At 31.2% G+C, this 14,082-nt stretch overlaps 2 long non-coding RNA genes across 2 annotated transcripts; both read left to right on the top strand.

The window, feature by feature from the left end:
* Positions 1–376: 376 nt before the first annotated feature.
* On the top strand, positions 377–2,159 carry LOC106424961. Its single transcript, XR_001284979.3, has 3 exons — positions 377–930; positions 1,021–1,787; positions 1,933–2,159. It is a non-coding gene; the product is annotated as an uncharacterized LOC106424961 (long non-coding RNA).
* Positions 2,160–6,923: 4,764 nt separating this feature from the next.
* On the top strand, positions 6,924–10,349 carry LOC125588935. The gene is made up of 2 exons (XR_007325123.1): positions 6,924–9,401; positions 9,490–10,349. It is a non-coding gene; the product is annotated as an uncharacterized LOC125588935 (long non-coding RNA).
* Positions 10,350–14,082: the final 3,733 nt, after the last annotated feature.

The following is a 14,082-nucleotide window of genomic DNA, read 5'->3' as shown; positions in this document are numbered from 1 at the left end:
TATTTTTCTTATATTCATTAGATAGATTGGCAATATGAGGCGACGAGATATTCACATATGGTCAGGGGTCCGCGTTTTGGAAGAAAAGTCTAACTTATACGCAGCCGTTGTTGGTAAGAAAATGTGTATGAGGCTTGGAGACGTCTCTTGGTGCTCTTCTGGTAGAGAGTGAACTCTGGCAACAAGTGGCCATGGGTATGCCGTCTGGCAAAAGTAAACTTCAAATCTTCCTTTTCGTCTCGAAAGTTCGGGCTAAAGTCCAGATATATTATTCACTTTCTATCCCGGGTTTAACAATAAATAATGTTCACCACCTACGTATTCATGACGTAATATTTTACAAATATATGTTTGATTTATAAAGAAAACATTAGATATGGGTTGTTCTTTTGTTGACATTATAGAAAAAAAATTGGATGAATAGTGAGAAAGAGTATAAAGAAGTAAGTTGACTTGTCTTGTGTTTCAAAAGCTAAGAACATCATTAACGCTGTTTTTTATAGGTGTTCTTAATGCAATTAAAATTAAAGAAAAAAAAACTAGAGAGTAACAGAGGAGACGTTTCTTAATTAGGAGTTACAAGAAACGTCTCTTACGCGTCTGTTCTTCCTCCATTGAAGTTTGCTTCCGATTCGATTCAAAACCATGGCCTTTGTATCCTAGCAATCTCCTCCCCAATCTAGCTTCTTCCTCATCAGTCGATTCAGCTCTGATACTGGCGTAACCGACGGCACCGGATCCGATATCACCAAAGCTTCGATCATAGGCGAAACCCGGAGAGATGTCGCCGAGATCCAAAAGGACAGGGATCATCGCAGTCAAGTGCGGGATGACGATGCTCTGGGATAAATGGGGAGCTAGGGTTCCGGTTTCGATCCGTCTCTCACGTCAAAAACGTTGAGAAAGAATCAACATCTTCAACATCCTCTGGTAAATCATCATCTTCTCTTTCTCTTTCTCTTCCGAGTTTCTTGTGTTTATTGTCAGAATCATTGACTAATGAGTTTAGTGTTGTAAAAGGTGGATGCTTTCACTGACTCTGCTTTCAAAGGTAACCTAGCAGTGGTTTGCTTGCTCAACTTTGGCATCTGCTCATTGTCTCTTCTCCAACGCTTTGGTTGATTCAGACAGTGTCGAGTTTGTCACAAGTTCAGGGGAAAGAAGGATCCTTTTTTATCGAGTTGAATTTCCCTGTGGTTCCAACTAGCGATATCAATCTCAGTGATGCATCCTTTTCCATGATCACCAAGGCCTTGAACGGAGCTACCATTCTTGATACTAAAGCTACTGCCACCAACCAAAGATGGATGATATATTGAAATGGCCTTTCGATGGCATCATCTTCACAGCCGCAGGTTACTTCTTGTTCCTTCTGCAATCACAATCAGATCCAAGGGCTGATTATCCTTAGTAGAATATAATGAGTGATCACATGATTTGTACTTGCATTTGAATCTGACCTTACTCTATTGAGCTACAAACAAAGCCTTCCTCTGTTGTGATGCGAAGACATTTTGTATTACCATTTGCTTGTTTTATTTCTGCCATCATTGATATTGTCCATCTTTGAGAGTGTAAACTCGTGTCCAATAAGTTATTTTATTAAAGGAAAATCTTCATGGCCTAATGGGTTAATTATTCATGTTTTGGAAACGAATGATGCCGATGTCCATGCTATAGATGTTTTCTTTATTAAAGATATTGTTGAGTCTGTTTTGCTTGAAGAAGAAACTGACGATAAGGGTGCCAAAGATGGAAAGAAAACTAACCGGACTTCTCGTGAGAAGGTTAGTTTCAGTTTGTTTGATCATCAGTTTTTGATATGCTACTAATGACTTGTTGGGAACATTGAGTGATAGTGTTTAGCTCGTGTTAGTATGCTTATTTTTTAGGTTGTAAATTTTTTTTTTAAGTTTGGGTTTTTGTTATTAGGAATCGAGAATGGACACTCGTGGCCAGTAGGCTTCTCTGTGTATTAACGAGTTGTTGTTGAAGAAGATGGTGTGTGTTATGTTGTTCTATTTCATGTTATATGTTCTTATTTTGTGGTTTCATATTCTTGTTTTTTTAAGAATCCCTAAATAAGATACTACCATTGGAGCACAAAATCAAGGTGTTTCTTAACTAAGATTTTTAATTATATTTAATTACTAAAATAATCACTGAGAGACCCTAATGGGTTCGTGGGTTAATCATGCTATAAGTATCATATGATGATGGAAGTTGCAAGCGCTTGTTGGTAGGATAATTAATTACCATAAAAGTAAATCATCTTAGTTTAAGCACGGTCTTTGATTTCATGCCTTGTATATTCCATGGTCAAACCATATATGTACATATTCGTGCCAAAGGATAAAAGAGAAAATTTTAAAATTAATACGCGAGTTATTGGTGGCCACTAGAGTAGAGGAGCAGAGAGATCTTATAAAGCAGTTGATTGATGTGTATATTATATAGTCATAGGACTTCATGATTCTTGTTTTGAAATCTTGACAACAAAAGGCCAATACCCAACAGCTTCGTTTCTTATCGCTTGAGGTTCGACCCATCACTACTGTCTTTTCTAACGGAGTATTATTTTCTTATATACTGTATTTTACTAGTTTTTTATATGCTGTTTCAATCTTTAAATATAAATTTTGGGAACTGCATAAATAACTAAATCAAATCAATGATGAACACCTTCTGGCTTCACGTGACATGCGGTGTTAAAAAAGATCTTCTGTTCATAGAAGCTCTCCTAGATCTTTCCAGTTTTTACATTATACCATTGTAAAATATACAAGACAGCATTGCTACTTTGATATATGTACATGGTTTTTACGTGCTTCCAAGACAGACCCATGGAGAAAATATCCAAATATATAAGAAATGATTTGTAAAATGTAAAAGTGTATAATTAGTAGAGTAATATGGAATAATTGAGAGAAAAGAAAAATGAAAAGTTAGAGGAAAAGACAGAAAATATATAAGTAATTATTTTGATTAATTTATGTTATTCTCGGTTTGTCTTGAACGCAGTTTCTTACTTCAGAATTTTTTTTCTCTAATAAAGGAGCTATGCAGTCAGATACATATTAAAATTTGCAGAAAAACAATATACATATGCTGATAACAAACCAAAACTGACACGATTTCATGCAATTTCTCTTATACAAGTCGTGTTTTTTTGGTATGGCATACAAGTCAAGTTCGGGCTTCCTAAGGTGTTTGAGTCGTCTTTTATAACCTATATGCGTAAATTCAATGTTCTTAAACCAGAAACTAAATCGGACGACTTTTCGGATCACCGGATCATTAGATCGACTGTGGATGAACCGCAGATTAATAAATGAATTAATTTTATTATATAATAATATATTATTTATGAAAATAAAAATATTGAAACTAAAATTAAGTATTTTCTAAATGGTTTTTAAAACATAAAATAATAATTTGGATATGTATATATTTTCTGTTTAAAAAATATTTAGAAAATATTTAACTTTAGTTTCTATATTTTTATTTTTTATTTGACATACAAAATATCATAAAGTAGTTTACACTATTTAATTTTTTTTTGTAACAAGCCACGGCAGAATATCAAAAAGTAGTTTTGTCTTTAATCACAATATTGTTTTGTCATAAATAATTAGAATAAAATTAGTGACTTTCATTCACGACAAAACAAAACATATTTAGTTAGAAACATGTAAAACAAAAAGATAAAATAATCAAGCGTGAATCGGCAAAGAATGGAAAGCATAGTAGAACTTAGAACTGAAAACCCAACTTCATGAAAAAACTAACTTCTTAATTGAACAAGCAAAAAAAAAAAAAACTTAGGAAACACATAGTCGGTATAAGTCATCAGAGGAAGAGGAAGACAACAATAAAACTGAAAGCCTAACTTCTTAATTGCAAATTTAAAATATAAAGCATAATCTAAAAACATAATTAAAAACTAAAAAAAGTAAAAATTATCTATTGGTTTAACCAGTGGTTCAACCGGTATCAAATTCTGGATTGTAATGAGTTTTTGCGGGTTTTATTGATTTTTCACAAACCTAAACCGGATTTGTATTGGATTACCGGATTTACTGATTCAACTGTAGATTCAGATCAGATTTCAAAACACTGGTTAAGCTTTAATCTATTGGTAATCTATAACAAATAGAAATGCATTGACAAAAAAAAAGGAAAATGTACTTAATTACCTCAAGTAAATTAAATTGATTTTTTTTAGTTCACCAACTAATAATATTTTTTTATTTCATATTTCATATCTTAAAAAAAAATGATAAGAATTTGTCAAGTTATATTATGTTTTTAAAATAAAAAGGTATGAATAAAAAAATAGTTGTAATTGCAAAAAAAAAATTAAATATTTTTAACGCCGTCAGCAAAACACTAAACCCTAAACCCTAAATCCTGGGTAAATTCTAAATCTTTAAATAAATTTTAAATTCTAAATCTTAAACATTGAAACTAAATCTTAAAAACACTAAACTATTAATCATAAACCTTAAACCATTGGATAAAACCTAAACTCTAGGGTTTATGATTTACCCAAGGATTTATAATTTAGTGTTTAGGATTTTGTGTTTACGTTAAAAATATTTTATTTTGGCAATTACTACTATTTTTTAAATATAATATAAATTAGCAAATTCTTATTATTATATTTCTTTTTTTTAAGATATGAAATATTAAATAACAAAATATTATTGATCGATGAACTTACAGGTTCACCTAAGAAAAACTCAATTAAATTACGTTCTCAGAAGAAAAAAAAGAAACATAAAACCACGAAGAACATATATAACCAATCAACAAGGTTAAAGCGGGGAGGATTTATCATTTCTGAAAATTACTGATAAGAATCAAACAAAGCATATACGGTATATATGTTTATACACCATATATGTAAATATGTCGAATGTTGCTCCTCTTTCTGTATAAAAGGTCACTACTCGCAATTATAGTTTGCCAACTATCTCTGCATTTTGTTTACCTTTGGTGCCTTTTTAGTAGCCTATGCATAGTTTAATTAGAGAAAATAAAACTTTTTTTTTGAACAACGATATCAGCATATTTTGCTGCGAAAATTGGTAACTACAGCATATTAACGACAATCATTCGGGTGGGGTGAAAAGCATCTGTCCATGCATCGAGCTCTGCGTTTAACGAATGATGTAAGTTATAAAGATGGTATATTATTTATTTTCTAAACCTTACACATTACACACTCACATATATTCAATATGTAGATATAACAAATTAATCTCTATAACGGTATAAATGTTTAGAAAAACAAATCCGACACGTCATGGATATGTGTCATGCAGACAACGTGTAAATTATTTAAACCATTTAATTTTGAAAGACGATTTAATGGGGTTAATTATTTGTTTTAAATGATAAGTCTTCTGTCGTTTAAAATATTTTTTGATATTTAATTAGTTAGCTATAATGAAAGTAGTTCGCAAATAAATAAAAAACTATAATGAAAGTAACTACTCTGAGAAACCAAGTAGAAAGAGGAGTATAGAAAACCGAATAAAGAGAATGTCCCGAAGATGGGAGTGCCAAGAAGAAAAAAAAACCTTTCTAAAAGCGAAACAAAGTGTTGACCTTTTTTGCAGTCGAGTTCACGTTTTCATGCCTATAATCTGGAATACTCTCTCCCTCGTTAAAAGATATATTTTTTAGTATTTTCACACATATTAAAAAAACACATTAAACTACCATAATAAATGTATCGTTTTCTGTAATTTTTCAATTTTCAATAATTTTTAACCAATAGTAATTCAATAAAAACAATTAATTTTCTTGAAGTTTATAATTTTTTTATAGAAAACACAAAAATACATCTTTCTGAAACAAACGTTTTTTCTAGAAACCCTATCATTAAAAAACGGAGGGAGTAGATAATAACGTTTTCGCTTTTCATCGACGATTCGGTAAAATAGCATTTGACGTTATTTTACGTACTACAAAATACCGAAATATTTGACATTATTCTAAGAAAAATATCAAAAATCGATTCCAATATTCGTGTGTAAATCGTGTCAATGTAACCAGGACGAGTTGGTCTGGTGGTGTACGGCTTGCGGCTGCAAGTACGGTCCCCGGATTCGATTCGCACTGGCCACCAGAGAATTTACATGCGGACTTGCTCTGGTACCCGAGACCGAAGACTGTTGCCTAGCCATGACCCATCCTCTGTGCGTCCGCGCCGTTAAGACCATCCGCATTGGAGTTTCAAGACAAAAGTTCACACGTTTTTCGAGAAGAAAAAATATTAAAATAATCGGATTTTAATGAACCCGGCTCGTGTAGGTTCGCTGGAGTGATACCGTCTCGTTACTGTTCCGCGGGACCCACGACACGTGGCGGCCCGCGATAGGTTTGTTTATATATATATATATATATTATTTTTTTTTAAAGTCAAACGAAATAAAAAAAAATAATAATAAAAAAAACATTGGAAATCGGGAATTGCAAGTTCGCTGCTGTTCATGCTCTGAGGGTTCGATCTCTAGTCTGGACCACCACGGTGGAGCCAGGACACTCGGATATAAAAAAAAAAAAATCGTGTCAATGTTCTGGAAAGTAAAATGTTAAGCCAATTCTTATATTATATCAATCATATTAGTGACATTTTCACTATTCGACAAAACCCCACGTTTCCTTTATCGTCAAATAACAATAATTTAAATATAGACGAAAGATCAAACAAAGTAGATGGAAAATCACAGTAAAATCGTTCCTTTTACCAATAAATACAAATCCATAGAAAAAAATAAATACAAATCTATTTTGTCAGCATGCCTTTTTAATATATTCAACTCGCTTCTACATAATTTTTTTCAAATTTTAAGAAACTTTCAAAATATAGACAAAAAACAATTATCTATTAACAGATTAAAAATAAAATTTTAGAATTAGAATGATTTTTGTGAATATAAACTGTTTTAAATATTTAGTGATTTTAATGTTCGGAATTTTTCCAAAAGTGTTTTTGAACAAAATTTTCATCCAAAATCAACAAAATAGAGTTTATTAACAATGATTAACAGTGATCAAACATGAACATATAGATTATAGACTTGCATTATTCGAGAAAAGAATAAGTTGAACTGATTCAGTATGACAATTCCCGAGTTATGATATAATGTAGTATGATAGTTCGTTTGATTAATAAATGAAAATTGAAAATTGAGAGATTTAGTTGAGAGAAAATTGAATGGGAGAGGTAGATTTTGAGGCAATAAATAGTAGATGGAATTATGAGTTGTTGCAGTTAATACACGCAAGGCATGCATTTGTTTTCTCATCCACACTAATAATAAGTCCATTTTGTATCGGAGTTTGTTCCATTTGTAAAGTAAATTCTACCAGTGGGTAAAAAAGAAAAACAAAAGAAAATATTTGAAAACAAGTTGTCGTAAAGGGAATAAATGAGGCTTTGCAGGTTGTGGGAGTGATGAGTGCGACATCTCAATCGACAGAAGGGAAATAAGAGTATGATTTATTATGGTTAAATAGACAGAAAGGAAATATGATATACTTATATTACAAAATTATGTCAATTAGTTGTATTTTTCGTAATTTAAAGTAACAAAACAAAAAGAGATGAACCTTATAATTTAAATACATCGTGGAACTTTTAGCGTATCGTGGTTAATTAGTAGGTCAAAAGGTTGAGCTTCTATGTTATTCTAACATTATGTTATATTTACATGAGCCTAGGATTCTGCAATCCACTCCATGGTGGAGTAGTAAAAGGACCCATCAGTTGAACATTGCCTCGCACGAACATAAGTCAGAAAATTGTTAATTTTACATATTCTCAACAAAATAATACTAGTGCACTTCCAATAATCCAACACAAATATTTATATTTTTGTGACTATTCTTTTTGTAATTCTTGATTTCTAAATTTTCTATATATAAATGTTATCAAACAAAGCAATCTGAATATATTTCAAAATGTTTCGAAAATCACAAGCAAACAAGCTCTCATTATTTATCTTTCTCTATTAATTTCTACTAGCGTCCAATTATTTTGGTATGTGTCGTAATATGGCCAAGACATGAAAAAGTTTGGAGCTGGGAAGAAAAATGCCAAGCTTGTACGTCCGACCATTTATCGCAGTAAACGATTTATAACGTCGAACGTGTGATCACAATATATCACTTGTTGTTAACTTTGCTATGGATGCTACCACTATTAATTATGTTAGTTATTAAACGTGGATTCTCATTGGCAAATCAGTGTTTTGTAACAAAATAACATACGTACAGATTTTTACAATGTCATGACTTTAAATTTGATTGTGACATTTGAGCATTTTTATGAAAACTCAAAAAACAGCTAAACAACATTTTTTTTTGCAAAAAGTTATGGACCGAAGCCTATAATTTATTTAATCCATAGATATGAAATAATCGTTAAAAAATTTTTTTGCAGCTGCTTAAACTCGAACTTACGCTTCTATATAGCATAAAACTTTACCAATAGAGATAGCAGCTCCAGGTTAAACTACCCTTTTTATGTTTGATTTCGTTATTTCATCATGCGTAATTTTGTCTAAATTCTTGATTTTGGTATTTTAAGGTGAAGTTTATTCTTTAACACAGCTTCTATCCCATTAATAAATAGAGTATAGCTGGTAATTAATTGAACATCAAAATGGTTTTCAGATTTTATGATAAATATATAACGAGCTATATGAAGCTCCATATTAAAATTAAGAAAACAATGGTGCCGTTTAACTTGTGGTCCTGACAAAAAGTATAGAAAAATAAAAACAGAATGGTAGGCAGTAGGCATCAAAGACAAACCCGTTGAATTTGCTAAAAAGAAACAATCAGAAAAAAGTAAAAGAAAAAAACCTCAAACAAAATCCCTAGAAGTTTATCGGTTTTCTCGCTTAGAATTTCATCTTTGGAAAACTACCAGAGTGATTTCCCTAATTAGATTTTAATCCTCCTTGAGAAAACCCCCTTGAGTTTCTTCTATTTTCATTATATATTTGTCATTTATCATCTCTCTCCTTCACTTTTTTTTCTGTTCATAATAGTTGTTAGATCTTATGTCTTTTCGAATCCGAATCTTTAAGTTTCTCATTTGATTAAACCCAACAAGTTTCCAGTTTTCGAGACTAGTGTTATTAATCTTCTCCGTAGCTTTGTGAGAACAGAATCTAGGGTTTCGGTCTTTTTCTTATAAAAATATTCCTTTCTTCATACTAGTATTCTTTTTTGGGTTTAAATGTTAAATTCTTGGTTCATAAATTTCCTGCTATACAACAACTGTACATCACCATCATTAAGAGAAACCCGTCTGCCTCTTTTCATAACCTCATAAATATTCCAACCATTCCATGTCGCGCTTCTCTCATCTGTTGTTCTCTGTAGGTTTTAAGTTCTTTTTGTTCTCTTCTATAATATGAACACGCTTCTTGTTCCTTATTGTCTACCTCTCTTTATTACATTCGACAGAAAGGAACGAGTGAAAAGAGTTTGGATCTTTAAGCTTTTTGATCATGTGGGTTTGACAAAAGAGTTTCTTACAGAGATCTTTGGCATTCTGTCCACCTCCCCTACCTATGTACATGTGTATTATCTGCGTTGTGTTTTGTGAGGGGGAGGTGGGCATACTGCCAACAGAGATCTGTTAGGGTTTCTTTGTAAAACCCCTCATGATTTGTTGTATTCAAGATAAGGCATTGGCTCGTGTTGATCAAGATGACTTGATGAACACTAAGATCTAGGTTTGAAGAAAAATGGTATTATCTCGGATCTACTCAACCTTATTATATATGTGTGATCACTACATCTTATTTTATTAAGTCAATTTCACTTGTCAATTCCAATCTCCTTTGATTTGGTTGATCTCGACGAAGTTCTTAGCTTTCATTGGCTGAGACACTAATCTGTTGGTGGGTTTATAAGACTGGATACGTCCATCACATTTGCTTGTAAAGAAACTCACATCGTTTTAATTTCGACGTCGTTGACCAGTGTGAGGTTGATGTGGGAGTAGTGGTGGCGTCTGAGAAGTTTACATCATCTAGGAAAGGTAAGCTATTCATGAAAAATGAGGACCCATTATTCAAAAAGGTACATGTAGATTGAAATCATAGGGGAATGTGGTAATGGAAAAGGAGAATTTACTCTACCTTTTTATGTTTTTGAAGCCCACACAATGTTATCATGTTGTTTTTTTTTCTTGAAGTTGGAATCTATGTGTATAGAAAGTGGTTTCTTGTGTTTGTGTAAAATCAAAAATGTCATGTTTTATGTGACGATAGTGTTCAATCTGATAAATGGACGGAGAAATCTCATGTTCAATTTTAAAATAGCTATTTGCTTAGTTACTACTCCTATGATGTTTTCTTTTGTTGAATATGGAATGTATTATGTTCATGTAAGTCGCAGCTATCGATATTAATAGTTATTCCTTCTTTCATGTTATTTGTCATGTTAAAGTTAAAATTTTGTTTTAAGTGTGTTTTTTAATAATAATATTTTTTTATTTTATTTTTCTATTGGTTGAAATATAGTCTGATAATGATGTTTTTATTTTGAAAATATGTAAAAATTAAATGTTTTTTTAATCCGTGTGCATAAACCTAAAACGACAACTAAAGTAACGTAGGGAGTATGTAATATTAAAAGTTATTACATGAATATTGTATTCTTATTTTTATGTTTAAGTTTTTTTTTTTGTAAATTTTTTATGTTTTTATTATTACCACAAAATGGGTTTATCATTATGATTTATTCATAATTTTCGCCACTACATATCTAGATATGAAACGAAGAATGAGACCGGGTTGTAGACAAACTTCTTTTTATGTTGATATTTCATTTATTTGGTTTTCGATGGTTCAAAACTATTCTGTAGATTTTCTTGCGTTATTAGATTAACCAAGAAGCTAGCTGCTGTTTTATGGCGGATAGGTGAAACAATAAAATTTCCAGGGTACATGCATTGCATTTGATTTTAGTCGATATTTTTTAATTAAGAAAAATAACAGTTGAATATAATCGTGTGGTGATATGATCTTCCGTGACTGTGTAGATATGTATAGTGCACAACGTCTTTGATGCGCCTACGGTTATACGGGTAGGGTATAGATTTATACATTTATATAAATAATGAAAAAGGATTATAACTCAACTGAACCTTCCCTAGTAGCCTCATCATTGGGTTGTGTCAGTTCCATTTAAATTATCCTTTCAAGGCAATCGCTAACTTTATAATCTTTCTCTTCGCTTTGTCTATCTCCATTTCACCTTTGAATTTTACGTGATTTGCACGAATAGGGCAGACGTCCTAACTCGGCAAGTTTTCTACTTGATTCCTTAGTAATTAGGTATTGGGTTTTGACCCATTATCAAAACCCAATTCAAAATTTTGAGAAGTATTTTGGTCAAAGCCAGTTCACCAGAGATTTTCCCCCTCTAAAATTATACACTGCCAAATGATACTCTTACTGAGAAATTAACTAAAGATGGTGTACAATTGATCTGATCTCATTTGTTCTTATCAAAACTAGCAGATTACCATATCTATACTATCTATACTATTGGTTTTCATCTGTATGGGAAAAAGAGTACCACTAATTCTTGCCTCCTAAGCAAGAGTGTCGGCACGCAAGTTCCTAGTCCTGGGTATGCGGAATATGCTGAAAACCGAAAAACCGTTTTTGAGGAGTCGGAAAGACACTAGCTCGGCAGCAAAAGCCGGCCAGTCAGCAGGGCTATCTAACATTTTCACCAAATCGGAACAATCTGTCTCCATGTGAATTGAGTTGCAATGGAACTCTAGTAAGCATGACATCGCCCAAAAAAGTCCTTCCATCTCGGCATGGAGGGCTGATAGGCTCTTTCGACATCCTTGTAGTCCAAATCTCTCGACTCCTATTTGATCCTTGTAGAACCACTGACCGTGCCATTATCGATCCATGAGGCATCAATTTGACATGTCGGGCGTTGGAGGTTCATAGGGGGAGTGGAGCTAACCGGCGGGGCAGATAGGTTCTCCTCTTCCTCTTCGTCCTCCGGTAAGTTTGCTTTTCTCCAGCACTCGGCTTCAACGGAACCTAGCTGAATGAAGGGTGTCCATCGGTGATATCTCTTTTCCATTGAAAATTTTGTCATTTCGTGTTTTCCAAATGTACCATAAGATCCAAGAGAAAACCTCGATAAGTGGTTCCATAAAGGCCACGTTTTTCTTCTTCCAGAAGAGGAAGTTCATGTTTTGATAAACAATTTTAGTATCATAGTTATTTATACTTCCTAATATGACACATATTTTGCAACACTATACGTTGTACGAAATGTTTAATATAATTAAATACAATATGATGAACATTAATAAGTTTGTAGTTTTACAACATCCCCTATATATTAAAAGAATATATTAAAAGATAAACATTACAATATTTGAAGTAGCTATGTGTCATCACCACAATGATACTTAGAATCTCTAGAGAAATAATTTGGTCCATCAAAATTTATAATAAGCTTTTTATTAAAATAACCATAAATTAATTAGCAATGTTCTTCATTCTTTTCATAAATAAGAATTACGGAATTGCCTAATGTGACTAAAGTATATATGACAATTAATGATTTTGAATTATAAAATTTTGATAAAAATTAGTGTATTCTCTATCATTTTTTCAATTTTAAATTATTAAAATAAATTAAACAACCACATTAACCATGTAATATACATTTAGATTTTTCGTATATGTTATATTTTAAATTAAAAAAATGACTATAAATTACTAAAACTGTTAAAAGTCTAACATTAAAATTTTCGTAAACCATGGTTTAAATTTTTTTATTATGACAAGATACAAATTATTACAAAATCATATAAATATAATGATTACAAAATCATATAAGTATGAAGACTCATTTAATAAATATTAAAATTATATATATATATATATATATATATATCATTTCAATTAACTATATACCATATAAAATTCATAAATATTTTAATTCTGAAATTTTCTTTGAACAATGTTTTTGATAAATGCTTTGAACAAATATTGACAACTTAATAGTTAAATTTTAAACTTTAAACTTTGCCTTGATTTTTTTTTAAATTATAAATTACAAAAACTATTAAACATCACACCATGAAAACTTTTGTTATTAGTGATTCAAAGTTTTTTTTTATAAAAAGATACAAATGATCAAAAAATAATATGAGCAGAAAAAAACATTTAATTAATATCAATATTAAAATATACTATATATCTATGTTAATATCATTTAAATTTAATTGTAGACCATATAAAATAAAAAAGAGTTTGCTTTGATTAATAAAATTTATTTATGTGTTCGCATCAATTTGATAATATATGTAATAGTTACCAAATTTTTAATATTTAATATATTTATTATTTCATAATATGTAAAAGAATATATAATACTTAAAAATAATTTATATATAATGTTCATTCGCGTAAGACGCGGATCTTAACCTAGTCACAAATAAACTGAATATATTTTCTAAACTTACAACATGATAAACGTTATAATCTTCTTAGCCTGACCTATGTTTCATTCTTCCATTGTACAATAATTTACAATTACGGCCTTACGGGTATATATATTATTATAAATTAGACTTATTACGTGCTGAAAAATGTAATATGTGTAATATGCTTGAAATCACAATGCATCAATTTTGACATTTGTAAGAATATTATTCTAAACTAATCCCTGAACGATAAATCCAAACCCCAAAACAAAACCATAACCCTGTTTTTATTGATAAATTTTGAGTTCATTTTTAAATTATAAATTTATTATAATTTTTCTAAATCCACGTATTCCGATCGACAGGTTGAGATCAGTTATTAGTATCCTTATCTTGACAGTTTTAAAAGATCTGATAGCACCAATTACAGAGGAAACACCTAACCTACAAAATATATTCCTAAATATATATTGTCCATTTTTATACCAATCGGCTCAACTCTCTTTGACCTAGCTACCTTATTGAAGTCTCCGACCCTGGCTGCTCAAGCTCCAGCAATGTCAACCATTATGTTTGTTTCAGGT

Source organism: Brassica napus, chromosome C6 (assembly GCF_020379485.1).
Source record: "Brassica napus cultivar Da-Ae chromosome C6, Da-Ae, whole genome shotgun sequence".
Classification (NCBI taxonomy): Eukaryota; Viridiplantae; Streptophyta; class Magnoliopsida; order Brassicales; family Brassicaceae; genus Brassica; species Brassica napus.
This window is presented reverse-complemented; position numbering and strand designations above follow the sequence as displayed.